This window comes from Ursus arctos, unplaced genomic scaffold (assembly GCF_023065955.2).
Source record: "Ursus arctos isolate Adak ecotype North America unplaced genomic scaffold, UrsArc2.0 scaffold_32, whole genome shotgun sequence".
Taxonomy (NCBI): Eukaryota; Metazoa; Chordata; class Mammalia; order Carnivora; family Ursidae; genus Ursus; species Ursus arctos.
Window position 1 is genome coordinate 6716013 of NW_026623008.1, and position 13823 is coordinate 6729835.

A 13823-nucleotide genomic window follows, 5' to 3' on the forward strand; every position below is an offset into this window, starting at 1 on the left:
ATGAATGCATTTGTTTCTTATTTCTGAATCATCTGCCCCGCCCCCCCCAATGTCCTGGAGGCAGGGACATTGGTCACCGCAGTATCCCCAGGGCACAGGACCCTGTCTAGTGGCATTTGACAGCATATGTTGAATGGGTGAAACTTAGAGCCCCGCCCCTTGATGGTGGCACAGACCACAAGGCTTGGTGACACCTGCAGTGGTGGTGGGGAGGAGAGAGAAGTGAACCGTGAGGCGGGTTTCTGCTTTGGCCACGGGGTGAAGAGGGACCACTTTCACTGAGGCAGGAAGGAAGTGAAGGACCGGGCGAGGCTGGGCGGGAAGTTGGGCCGGGGTCACATTCCCTTGGAGGGGACGGCCAGATGCCCCGGTAGAGATGGCACAGGGCTGCAAGGGAGGAGCTGGGGAGCTGGGAGGGCAGCCCTGCGGGGAGCCGCAGCAGCCGGGGCCCAGGAGCCCCGAGAGGCTGGCGGTTGGGGAACGGGGTAGAGGCTGGGGCTGTGCTGCGAGCCCCAACCTCAGCCAGAATGAGGCTCTGGAATAGTCTGCCTCTTGCGTGCAGGAACTGAGAAAGGAATAGGAAGCGTGGAGAAACAAGTATTTTCAGCAAATGAGCTTGCCACCTCGATACCTGCCCGCAAACCAGCAGCGGCCCCAGCGCAGCAACGCAAGGGTTTCCGCGCTCGCCGCCACCCCCGGAGGAAGCTGGGCAGGAAGGAAAGGGAATTCCGTGGGCACCGGATCATTAGCTTGGCAGAGTCCCGCCCGGCACACCTTAGCCACACGCGCTGCAGGGAGCGCGTGCTGAGCGCGGCTAAGCGCGGCTGGGACAGTGCTGGCGTTGACCACCAGGTGGCGCCTGTGCTTCCCGGGAGCCCAACAGGAGGTCCCGAGGTTGGCGCCCCGCGAGAGAAGGGGGGCTGGCCAGCCGGGAGGAACCGCCCCGGGCTCCACCTCTGCGTCTTCGTCGGGTGCAGCCTCGCACCCCATCCTGTCCTCCTGCGGGGGTGGGGGCAGCCCAGGGGTGGTGTGTGGGGTGGTGTGCATCCAAAGCCGGCCTCCAGACCAAGCCTCCGACACACTTAGCTTTAAATCCCTGTTCAGCCACTTAATACTGCCTAAACGTAGGCAGGCGGCCTCACTTCCCTCACCTGCAAAGTGGGCGCATAACCCTGACCTCACAGGAGTGTTGTAAAGGTTACATTAGACGGTGATGATAATACACATATATTGAGCTCTTATCTTACTAAGGGTTGGACATCGTTCTAACCATTTGACATAGAATAACTCATTTCATTTTATTTTTTAATTTATTTTAATTAATTTATTTTAAGTAAGCTCCACACCCAATGTGGGGCTTGAACTCACGACTCTGACTGAAATCGAGAGTCACAGGCTCCGACTGAGCCAGCCAAGCGCCCCTATAACACCTCATTTTAATAGCTCCCTTTTATGTGGGGGCAGAGGCTGGGTCTTCTCTGCAAAGGAAAGGAGACATCCTGCTGACCCTGGGGTGCTGCTCAGTACCGAGGGGGGACTGCTACCCCAAGAGGGCAGAAAGAGACAGGGACGCTTCTCACGCTGAAGGCCCAGAGCCTCTCTTGTTTCCAGTCCTGCAGCCCAGCGATCCTGCCTGCAGAGTCCACCCACCACTCAGAGAGCAGCAGAGGGACCAGTGAGGCAGACCGGGCCTCCTGTCCGGGCCGTACCTGGCTTCTGTGGTAGTCTGACAGCCCCAGGCTTCTGGGAAAGGCACCCCTGTCGTGGCCGGTGAGTGAAGGCCACAGCACGACACACTGTGGTTTCAACCTCAGAGACCGGGGTGGGGAGGAGCAGTGCCTTGTCTAGGGGGTAGCCAGGTCTGGTGGGCCTGGGAAACTCCACTCGAGAGTTCTGTGGAACGTGGGAGGATGCCCAGAGGTAGCTGGAGGTAAAGACGCGATGGTCAGGAAGCAGGTGTGGGTGGCAAAGGGAGCCGAAGCTCAGGGCAAGGCCTGGGAGAAACGGGGGCCGGAAGGGCGATCTCCTGCCTCAAGGCCTCAGATCTGTGGAGCCAGGGCCAGGAAAGGCTTGGGGTGGAACTCTGTCGGGGGGGTCCCCAGCCGTCCTGGTTTGCCTGCTGTGGTTGGTCCTGGCATGGGGAGCTGGGTGAACTGGGCGTCATGTCCTGGGCTGGGAGAGCTAGGGTCCAAGTGCGTCTGGGCGGGATGGCCTTCAGCGGGTCCTCTCCCCACCTCGTCACCTCACTCTTGTCTGGAGACGCAGAGCCGGCCTCCCCTCTTCTCCCTGGACTCTCAGGCCCGAAGCGATAGGATTGGGACTACCCTGAGTCCTAGGCCTGGAAGGGAAAGAGGGTTCTGGACTCCCCTGAACTTCTGAGTCCTTTGCGCTGTCAGCCAACTGAGGTTACCAGTACTTGGTTTTATTGGGGGTCGATGCCCACCCCCCCATGACTGTCAGTTGGCTGACTTCCCCCCCAGGGCACCCCCACCCCCTCTCTAACAAAGGGACCAGGGCCCTTGGGCCTTCCAGCTCACACATTGCAGGAAACCGAATCTCAAGGGATGAGCCCTCAGAAGCCTTTTCTTACCACCAGCTTAGATGTGCTGAGACGAAGGAGCCAGCAACAGTGTTCCCCCTTCTGCCCTCCCCCCGCCCCCTGTCCGCTCACAGGCCCAGAACAAAAACACGCCACAAATAGAAATCAAAGTCTGAGAAAGAATCAAGGAGCCATGACCCGGCCGTGGGAAAGGCTGTGTGGCCTTGGCCGAGTCACTTAACCTCTCTGAGTCTATTTGCTCGTCTGTAAACTAGGGTGGCGGTATTAACCTTGGGGAGCTGCTGTGAGCAGGTGAGAGAAGACGCGCAATGCCGAACACAGATGTAACGTTTGGTCCGTAAACAAGGCCCCTAAAAATACAGCCGAAGGGTCTTTACTGGACTCTCCCATCCGCACCCCCCCGCCCCGCTGTGCCCCCACAGCTCAGGCTGGGGCTGCCCCCTCACCGCTTTCCTGTAAGGCTGCGGGTGCCGGGGCTGCCACGTTCGCCGGGTAGCGCTGCGGCAGACCTGCTCTCAGGCTCCACTTCCTGTTTTTCTCCCCAACGAATTTTGCACCATTGCTCTTTCATCAGAGAGGCTGGGGGGTGGTGAAGTGAAGGCCGAGGCCTGCCTGGGAAGGAGCCCTGGGGGTCAGAGGATCCCAGGGGGGCGTCAGAACCCCAGGAGAGCAGAGTGGGGATATGCTTTGCCATCCAGCCGCCAAGCTCTGGACCCTGTGGTCTCCAGCTCAGAGCACATGCGCAGTGGAGGTGGGGAGGCTGGGGGGGGTAGAAGCCGGGGGGGGGGGGGTCCTTGTTCCCATCCTCCATCGGGAAGCGGTGGTTTCTCCTAGACAGGGTGGGGTGGGGCGGGACCTAGGGATGGACGGATCCAGGCTGAAGCCGCATCTCTGGTGAGATGAGGGTGGAGGGGCCACTCTGAAGGGTGAGGCTGGACTCCCTGAGGCTCCCGGGTCACTGGGTGCTGGGCTCCTGCTGGGAGGGAATGAAGGTGCTGCTCTCACACTGGCAGGACGAGTGTGTCCTTCCTCCCCCCTGCCTACAGACCCCTGACTCTTCCACTGGGCAAGGCCTGTCTAGCCATGACTGGGTCATTCATTCATTCATTGGTTCCACATTCCTACAGACTCACTCGTACCACTCTGGGTGCCCGACACAGAGCTCAGGGCCCGGATGCCAGCCTGGATCCGTGTGGAGGCCCCACTCCCGAGCAGCTGAGCACCCAGGCTGGCACACTTGAGCAGACCCAGCCTGGAATAAAGACCCTTCTAGACAAGGAGGGCCGAGTGGGCAATATCTGTACGGACTGGCCGGGCAAATAAGGAGGGGGAGGGTCAAAGAAAGAGTTTGGGAAGGGCACTCCAGGCAAAGGGAACAGCATGGGCAAAGGCCCAGAGTCAGAGAGCCTGGGGTGGTCTGGAGCTGCAAGGCACAGCCCATGGTGCAGCATGAAGGGTGGGGTGGGGGAGTGGGGGGCTGGCCGGGTTGGCTCCCTTGATTATTAGATGTCTTAAGCTTGTTCTCCAGCCACAGCTGACTCCATACCCCAGTGCAGGTCACTGTCCCAGCCAATAAGCAGCTCCAAGGATCAGAAATCAGTCCCTGGTAGGGGAGCCTGGCTGGCTCAGTCAGTAGAGAGAGCAACTCTTTTTTTTTTTTTTTTTTTAAAGATTTTATTTATTTATTCGACAGAGATAGAGACAGCCAACGAGAGAGGGAACACAAGCAGGGGGAGTGGGAGAGGAAGAAGGCAGGCTCCCAGCAGAGGAGCCTGATGTGGGGCTCGATCCCATAACGCCGGGATCACGCCCTGAGCCGAAGGCAGACGCTTAACCGCTGTGCCACCCAGGCGCCCCGAGAGAGCAACTCTTAATCTCGGGGTTGGGAGTTTGAGCCCCACACTGGGTGTAGAGATTACTTTAAAATAAAAAAGTCTTTAAAGGAAAGAGAGAGGAAGGAAGGAAGGAAGGAAGGAAGGAAGGAAGGAAGGAAGGAAGGAAGGAGGAAGGAATCGCTGGTAGCTAAAGCTGAAAAGGGGGCTTTTAGCAAAGTTTCGGGGTGTTCTCATGGAACCCAGAGATGCAGCCCTGCTTGGAGCCCTGGAACCAGAGCTCTCGGACACTTTTGCAGCACTGCTTGCCTGTCCCCATTCACCCACCTTCATCAAACCGGCCAAGCGGACGTGGCCTGGATCCCCTCACCCAAAGAGAACTAGGTCCTAAGCCCCGGGAAGCAGGAGTCAGTTACGGCCAGCGTTCAGGCGTCTATGCTGTAACTATGTGAGGAACAGCTACCAGGAAAGGGGGACAGAGGGACAGCCTAGTAGCCTAAAAGCCAGCAGTGTCCACTCTAGGCCATTCCGTTTTACCCCACCCCACCCCCCCGCACACACGTCCACACATCCACGTGCTTTATTCCTCCGACTTTCCCCGGAAAGCTCCATTCCAGTTACTGTTGCTTCATCCTTAGACCCCAGAGTCCACCACAAACATCCCTCGCCCTGCCGAACGTGAGGCAGTCCACGTCAGGTCCAACTCTTGCCTCCGGGACTCCATTCTCAGAGCCGTCATCTCAGGCAGACACGCGCCCCCGTCTATTTTTCCTGAATCTCCTCTAAGGCTCCCCCGGATCCCCCTCAATCTATAGACCGACTGACGGGTTTCACCTCTCCTTCCTTGCTTGATCTATGGAGCAGAAGATGCAAGCACCATGCAGAGCACACCGTGGTCTTCTAGCCAGGCAAGGAATACATGAGACGGCAGGAGCAAGATACGGCATGGGGTGTGCTCGGCTGGTTACCTTCTCTGGCTTCTTTGTTGGCCAGCAGGGCTGTCCCAGGTTCTGCCCGCCGGGAAGAGATCCCTTCTCTAGCGGTCTTTCAGGCCTGTCCTTGAGAGGTTCTTGGGAAACCTTTTTCTAGGAGGGACACAGCTGCCCTGGTAGCCTGCTTCATATTGGAGCTGGGACGTGGGCTTAGGAATCCCCCGGAGGGTAAGACATCCCAAGCCCCAGTGTGCAGGTTTTAGGGTTTCTTGGAGTTTCAGTCCCCACAGACGCGTAGCGGACTGGCTGCTGATTTTATTTTGGGTCATGTCATTTACCAATAACCACTGCCATGGAATCGTGTCTGCTTGAATCTTTGGCCTTAGGCTGGGCCGTCCCCCAGGGCTAGGGTGTCTGAGCAGCAAGCTTGGTGGCTTCAGTTTCTTCTTTTAGCCTAAAGGTGAAGAGGAAATCATCATCTAACTTGGGTGGAAAGAAGGCTTTTTATCTAATTTCTCTTAGAATACTACCCCTACTTGCCTTCACACCACTTGACAAAGAGAGGCTAAAGGACCAGAGGTTAAGGGTCCTGTGGCTCTTCCCAGATATCCCTTTCCAATGCTAAGCTCGCAGACTTTTCTGTTTTGTGTGCTAACCTTAGTGTTAGACACAGGGTGTGGCAGAGAACGTGGCCGGGGCTATACAGCAATTATCTGACGCTTGGGTGTCACTGGCTACAGGAGAAAAAGGGATTTCCCTTTGCAGAATAAATACTTGCCCTGTTATCCCCCAGTCTTGTGCAGAACTGAACAAAAGCTCCTCTTGTAGCACGTTCTGAAGGCTGCGAGAAGTAAGCTATTTACTAATACGGTGGACACTGTGCTACCGTGTTCTGAGTCCCATGAGACCATTGAAGGTAGTTCAACTGATCTGTTACCACACAGCAGGAGCCTCCTGGGTTCCATCCCAGGGTAGGGAATCCTCATCACCCCTCACTCTGCCTCAGGTCAGCTAGGTTCAAACCTTTCCTTGAAAAGCTGTTTCTTTCAACGCTCCACTTCTGATACCAACTTCCATATTAATTCCGAGTGTTGTTTCGAAAACCAGAAATCAACTCAAGAGAGTTTGTACTGGGTTGAATATTATCCCCCCAAAATTCATGCTCACATGGAACCTCAAAATGGAAACTTTGTTGGAAATAGGGTCTTTTCAATCTAATCAGTGAAGGTGAGGGCATCCTGGATTAGGGTGTCTTTATAAGAAGAGGGGAGTTGGACGAAGACACAGACGCACAGGGAGAACGCCAGTGAGATGGAGGCAGAGATCAGAAGGATGCTTCTACAAGCCATTGAACGCCAAGAATTGCAGGCGGCCCCGGAAGAGAAGAGAGAGAGAGACCTGGAAGAGATTCTCGCTAGTGCCTCTGGGAGGAACCAACCTGGCCAATACCTCGACTTCAGACTTCCGGCCTCTAGAACTGCCAGAGAACAAATTTCCATTGTTTCAAACCATCTGGATTGTGCTATTTGTTACCTCGGTCCTGGGAAACGGATATAAACCTGAGCAGAATACAGGAGTCGGGCATAAGGGTGCAGGGGACTTTCAGAGGAACCCAAGGGCAAGAATGCAGTGGAGCCTCACACCGATGCAAGGACAAGGAACTGAAAAGTTGCCCAAAATCCTCTCTCTCACCTGGGATCCTCTCTTCCTCTCTGTGCCTCTGCTTGCCGGTTTTCTCTCAATCTCGCTCTCTGCACGGCAGCTTCTCCGATTTCCTTAGTCGTTGTCGAGAGGCGTCAGTGGCCCAGCGCTCCCCAGCGTGTGTGTACAGCACCCAAGCTCCAGGTACCTGAGGAAGCACGACGCTCTTGGTTCTCATTCTGTGTCCCCGAGGAAACCACTGGCTGCCAACCGGGGGCCAGGGGGCCGCCCCTGGGGCAGTCAACTTGGGCATGCTTAAAGGCAGGGTATCTGCCTGGGGACTGCAGGTATGGCCACGGGGATGCAGGGGCCGTGTTCCTAGAGATGGGAGCTGGTATACACCCCAGCAGCACCGTGCTCTTGCCATCCGGCCCCTCCCCACCCCGGAGCTCCCGTTGGCTGAGGCCCTACTATCCACTGGGGGACTTCCCTGACGCCACCTGTATTCCCAGGGGAGTCCTTCTCCGGGCTTCTCATCCCTGCTCGTGAGGGATGCATGTGGTCATACAGCATGACCGGAGCCCAGAATGGAACAATGACTCATCCAAGGCACGGGTGTGAACGGCCGTAAGAGGGATTAGCTCTGACTTGGGGAAGGGAAACAAAGTTTTACATTTTTTTTGCAGTTTTAGTGCACATTTGGCAAAATGTGAACACGAAGGAAAAACGGCAAGGAAAACCTCCGTAACCCTCCTCTCCAGAGCCTGTCACTGTTCGGTCAGCTCCTACAACACACGTGTGCGTGTGTAACGCTTACACGGTGGCGGTCCTGCACGGAGGGAATTCTGCATTGAACGTGGTCCCCTTGATGTCATCATGTCCCATGATGCTGCGGGTCTTCAGGATCCCCACTTTCTTTGCTTTTTTTTTTTTTTTAATTAATTTATTTGAGAGCAAGAGTGTGCCCATGAATCAGGGGAGGAGCAGAGGGAGAGAATCTTCAAGCGGACTCCCCGCTGAGCATGGAGCCTGACGCGGGGCTCGAGCCCACAACCCAGGAGGACATCATGACCTGAGTGGAAACCAAGAGTCGGACACGTCATCTACTGAGCCGCCCAGGTGCCCCAGGGTCACCACTGTCGATGGCTGCACAGTATTCCAGGAAGTGGATGTCCCGTGCCTTCCTCTGGCCAAGGGACGAAGGCAGACCCTCCACAGTGTTAAGGTGACACATTTTCTTCCTCCCATACTTGGTTCACGGTCCAGCTTCCTGCCATTGCTGGTCCAAGAGACCCCACACCCTTTCCGTCACCTGACTTCAGCGTCCTAGGAAGGCGGCCACCTAATGAACTCCCACCTGCCAGATGGGTGACCTGGGAGAGTTACCTGTGGCATTGCCTCAGTTTCTTTGTAAGGTGGGGGTAAGAACAGCACGCACCATCCAGGGGTCCCAGGGAAGGAGACGGGGTAATGCATGACGACAGCGTGCTGTTCTCACTACAGTTCTACGTTTTTTCATTCGCTGTGTAGCCCGGACGCTTTCCACGAGGCCACATTTACGGGTCGCATATGTGCTATAACAAAGCACTACAAACCCCGTGGCTTAAAAAACAGGGATTTGGGGCCCCTGGCTGGCTCAGCTGGAAGAGCGTGCGACTCTTGATTTCAGGGTCGTGAGTTTGAGCCCCACTTTGGGTACAGAGATTACTAAATAAATAAGTAAATAAATAGATAGATAGATAAATAAAAATAAATAGACTTAAAAAACAAAACCCAAAACACCAGAAATTTATTCTTTCACAGTTCAGGAGGCCAAAAGTTCAAAATCAAGGTGGCAGCAGGGCCACTCCCTCCGGAGGCTCTAGGGAGAAGCCTTCCTTGCCTCTTCCAGCTTCTGGGGGCTCCTGACGTTCCTTGGTTCGTGGCTACGTCACTCCAACCTCTGCCTCCGGCTGCACGTGGCCTTTTCCTCTGTCTGTCTCGACTTCCCCTCTGTCTTTCTCTCATAAGGACGCTTGCCATTGGATTGAGGGCCCACCCAGACCATCTAGGATGACCTCACCTCAAGATCCTTAACTTAATTATGTCTACAAAGACCCTATTTCCAAATAAGGTCCCATTCCCAGGTTCCAGGGATTAGGACTTGGACATACCCTTCTGGAGGTCACCAGCCAGCCCCCTCCAGGTAGAAAATGGCTTTCCTTCTCCTTCTAATTCTTCTCTCTCTTCAGCATTTATGCTCTTTTGTTCTCTTTTTCCTGTCTGGAGAAGAAGTCACCCGACTTATGCCTTCTCGTTGAGGTTTTTGGGGTTTCACATGGGGGTGCTCCTCAGAATTGATGCCTTTAAAGATAAATATCTATCTAGAGGGGTACTTATCTAGATAGAAGGAGGTTTCCAGGGCAGGTGGTAGTGTGGTGGGACGCAGGACTGCAGCAAACCCCAGGTCCTGCGAGCACTCCCTCTTCTGCGCCCTGTTGGCAAAGCTGTGACTGTCCCCAAACCACTTTCACTGAAAGATCTATTAGTCTTACAGGCTCTCTGAAGCTGGAGTAATAAACCCCATCTTATGGAGGAGGGGACAGACCAGAGGATGTGGGGGCAGGGCTGGGTTTCAGGGTCCCCAGACAGGGTTCAAAAATACACTCCCTCCTCCATCAGACTCCAAGGGCGGGGAATGAGGCCACTTCTTCTTACTCTCTGCAGTCCCCCTTCTGTGACCCTGCCCCCCCATCCCAAACCACAGTATTCCAGGCTTGTAAGGGAAAGCCCTGCTTCCAGCCCGGGGGAGTGATTGGCCTTCTCCTCCTCCCGCACCTCCCCATTCTATTGTTTTTTCTTAATTTTTTTGAAGATTTTTAAATTTATTCATTTGACAGAGTGCCCGAGTGAGAGCACAGGCAGGGGGGAGGGGCAGAGGGAGAGGGAGAAGCTGACTCCCCGCTGGGCAGGAAGCCCAACACCAACCCCCCCCCCTCCGGGGCCCAGGATCATGACTTGAGCCCCAAGGCAGATGCTTAACCGACTGAGCCACCCAGGTGCCCTATTATTTTTTTCTTTAAATAAATGTTTAATTTTAGCACAGTTTCAGATTTATAGGGAAGTTGCAAAGAAGCTAGAGAGTCCGCACACACCCCACACCTAGTCTCTTCTATTGCTAACATCTTAACTACTAACAGTACATCTGTCACAAGTGATGAACCAACATTGATACTTTATTATTAACTAAATCCTGACTGCCTTAGGTCTCACCTACTGTCCTCTCTCTGTTCCAGGCGCCCAGCCAGGGCACTGCGTAACACTCACTTGTCACGTTCTCCTTAGGCTCCTCTTGGCTGTGACAGTTGCTCTCATTTTCCTTGTCTCTGATGACCTTGACCGTCTGAGGACTGGTCAGGTGTTTTCGTAGACCCCACTGTCCCTCCTCCGTCTCTCCCCTCCTCCCCACCTCCTATGTCTTTGCAGCACTTACTACTTCACGACACTGTATCTTATTTTTATTCTCCATAGTTTCTCTTTGTGGAGTATAAGCCCCGGGAGGGCGGGCCCCTGGCTTGGACAGTGCTGTATTCCAGGGCCCCGACTGCAGCAGGCATGGGGGCTGAATGAGTCAGTGTTGCAAAGCCTGGGTCACCCCCAGTGTATGGAGGCAAGAGTTTGGATCCAGCCTCATGACCCCAAACCCTGCTGCTCCCCACCACCCCCTTTCCCCAATACTCCCACACCCTGGACTAGGAAGTGCATTAGAAGGTATGTTTAAAAGCCAAATGCTCTTTCTGGAACACTGATTTGGTAACAGGGGCAGGACCCTCCCCTAGCCCCGGGTCAGGAGGGCCGGAGGGATTCCCCCAGGGTTGCACAGCCGGTAGGGGGTTGGGCTGGGATTGGAACGCAGGCATCCTGGGGTTGGAGTGTTTGTGTTTTACGAAAAGGATAACTCAACTTCTGTTTGGGGCAGCCATTTACTTGGGCCGAGAAACTCAATCTCCAGCAGTTCAGCGCTGGTCCCATAAGGGCCTGGTTCACCTGGGCCACCTCTGAGCCATCTGGGTCTTTCTGGACCGTTCGGTCCCGCTGAGACCCTCCATGAAGCGCAGGGGCACGATCCGTCCACCTCTGCGTCTTTCTCCAGAGGGCACAGCCTGGGGACGGGGGCTACAAAGACCCCTGTCTTCTTTTCCTCAGGCACCTGCACCCGGCCAGCTCTCTGGGCTCCTCCAAGCCTGTGTCCCCAGAAGTCAGACTTTCCAGGAGTCAGTTCTGACCTTGGCCGGCTTCTCCCGTGGTCTGGACGCCCTCGCACCGCCACCATGACTCTGCCGCAGGCCGCAGCGGTCTCGTCGTGCGGACTGGGGCTGCAGTAAGAAATGCACTTTACGTCTTGAGTTAATGCACACTCACACGTACCTAAAAACGGGGAAAAGCCGCAGGCAGTGGTATTCTCCCTTCCCAAGTGGAATGCAATCTGATCATTTCTCTTCTATTCCATTTTGGTAAACTTGACGTGCTGACCGGGCTTCCAGTCCACTGGTGGGTTCGTCTGTCACAGCCTGCTGTTGCTGCTGTGGGGGAAATGCTGCTTTAGAGCAGAAATGTCCAGTCCCATGGAGCACAGAGACCCTGTTCTCGGATAGCTCGAGAACTAACGGTTGCTGGGGGTTCACTCTGTCAGTACCGTTAGAAGCGGTTTCCATGTATTACCTCGGGTAATTCTAAGAACAATTTTTTGAAGATTTTATTTGAGAGAGAGAGCAAGCAGGGGGAGAGGCAGAGGGACAGGGAGAAGCAAACTCCCCGCTCAGCAGGGAGCCCGACCAAGGGCTCAGTCCTGGTCCCACCCCAGGATCATGACCTGAGCTGAAGGCAGCCGCTTCACCGACCGAGCCCCCCAGGCGCCCCTCTAAGAACAATTCTAAACGCCGAAAGCCAGGATCAGCATCGCGTTTCCTCAGATGAGAAGAGGAGGCTCAGAAGAATTAAGCCGCTTGCCTGAAGCACCCAGGGGGCGGTGCTGGGAGGTCGGCTCCAGGGAAGGTGCTCTCGAAGCTTCCTCCTGCATTTCTCCGCCAAGGCAAAAGGGCAAGGATTTGAGCTGGATAACGTTTGCTTGGGAGGAAAAGACCCACAGCAAAGTGGGCTTCCTGCCAGGACGGGGCACGGAGGCAGGTGCCCAGAGCCTTCGTGGAGGGGCTGAGGAAGTGGGCTCCTCGTGCTCGCACCCCTGCCCCGGGGTTCTGAGCTTGGCTCCGGCTGCCCTGAGATAACCCTGCTTGAGGGCATGTGTGGGTGTCAGCGGTGAAGCTGCTCAAGGTCGAACAAAGATGCTTACTGCATCCTCGAGAAGCTGCAGACGCTGGATGGCTTTTGGAGGGGAAGCTGCGCAGGAGAGGGGGGCAGAAGGAAACCAGGCTGGAGGGCTGTGTGTGCTCCTCCGGGCTGCAAGGCACCTTCTGCCGCCCCGAGCCTGTTCTCCGCTGACCAGCGGCCCCTTGAAGAGCCGAGACCTCTTTTTTCCCCTTCCATAAAATGGGGCGGAAGGATTGCCCCCTCAGGAGGTCACATGAGTCATGAGGCGTTGGCTTCCATGCAGCTAAGATGCTCCTTGTCTTCCAGGACTGCTATAAATTCCCCACCACTGCTGCTCTATTTTGTTTACAATTCAAAGGGAACTTGAAGTAGCTTCCTCCAAACACACATGACAACAGTTAAAAATAAAGTGAGAAAGAGAGATCAGAAACCATAGAGAGGAAGGCACAAGGCAAGTCTATTGGGAACTTGAGAGACGAGGGCCAGTGATGGCTGTGCCTCGTGTTACCGGCGGCCTCACTCTCCTGGCACCCCAGGCAACAGAGGGAGATAAGTCCTCTGGTGCGGTCTCAGAAAGGAAATGTGCCGGGTTTTCAGGAAAGTGAAGCTTCTAAGATTGGGGCATAGCCAGTGTGACATGGTCAGAGGTGCTGTTAGACACTGACCGTGTGGCCCCCAAATGATTAAACCTTCCTGAGCCTCGGTTTTCTTACCTGTAAAGTGGGGCTAAGATTTCCCTCTGGAGACTGCTGTAGGGATCGGAGATAACAGTGGGGCGAGCGCATCTGAGCACTTGGCATGCCTCGGTTCCCCGTCGCACATGTCACAAACCGTGATGTGAAGGGCTGTCAGCAAATATTCAGTGAAGAGTTCTTTTGAATGAGGCAAAAAAGCACTCCTCACCCGCCGGCTTCTTGCACCAAACTCTGAAAGCCAGGGAGTACATTGTTTAAATTGCAAACTAGCAAAAGCCGGGCTGGGACAGGTGTTCGGAAACATCAGATTTCCTCTCTGATGTGCCCATTTCTCTTTGGGCTCTTGGCAGTACCTCCTCGGAGTGGGCTGGAGACCTCTGCCAAGGACCAGTGAGCCGGACCCGGGGTAGGAGTGAGGCTGTGAGCCTGGAATGTTTTGTTGGGAAGGATGTTAGGGTACATTCCTGGGGACAGACCCAACATTCTTCCCTAAAGGGACAATAGGGTGCCTCCTGGCTCCTCCACCCGTGTCCAGCTGAGAATCCAGAGCCTGCAGCCTGGATCTGAAAACACTGGAAGCATTTAGTACCCAATGGGTCTTGCCTCAAAATGCTCCTGGCTGGACACAGAAGTCTCTGCTCTGCTCCCTTTGCTGCAGCCGGAGCTGGGCCCACGCTGGGCCCGGGAGGCCAGGGCATTGCTTGGTGGAAAGAGCCTCTCCCAAGTTTCAGGTTCCTCATATCTCCAAGGGGCCCAAACAGGTGCTTTATCGCCCAGACCTGACTGGAGGGGGTCTTTTAAGTTATTATCTAAGCAATTGACTGACTCTTCTGCCATCACACCCTGGAAGGATTTG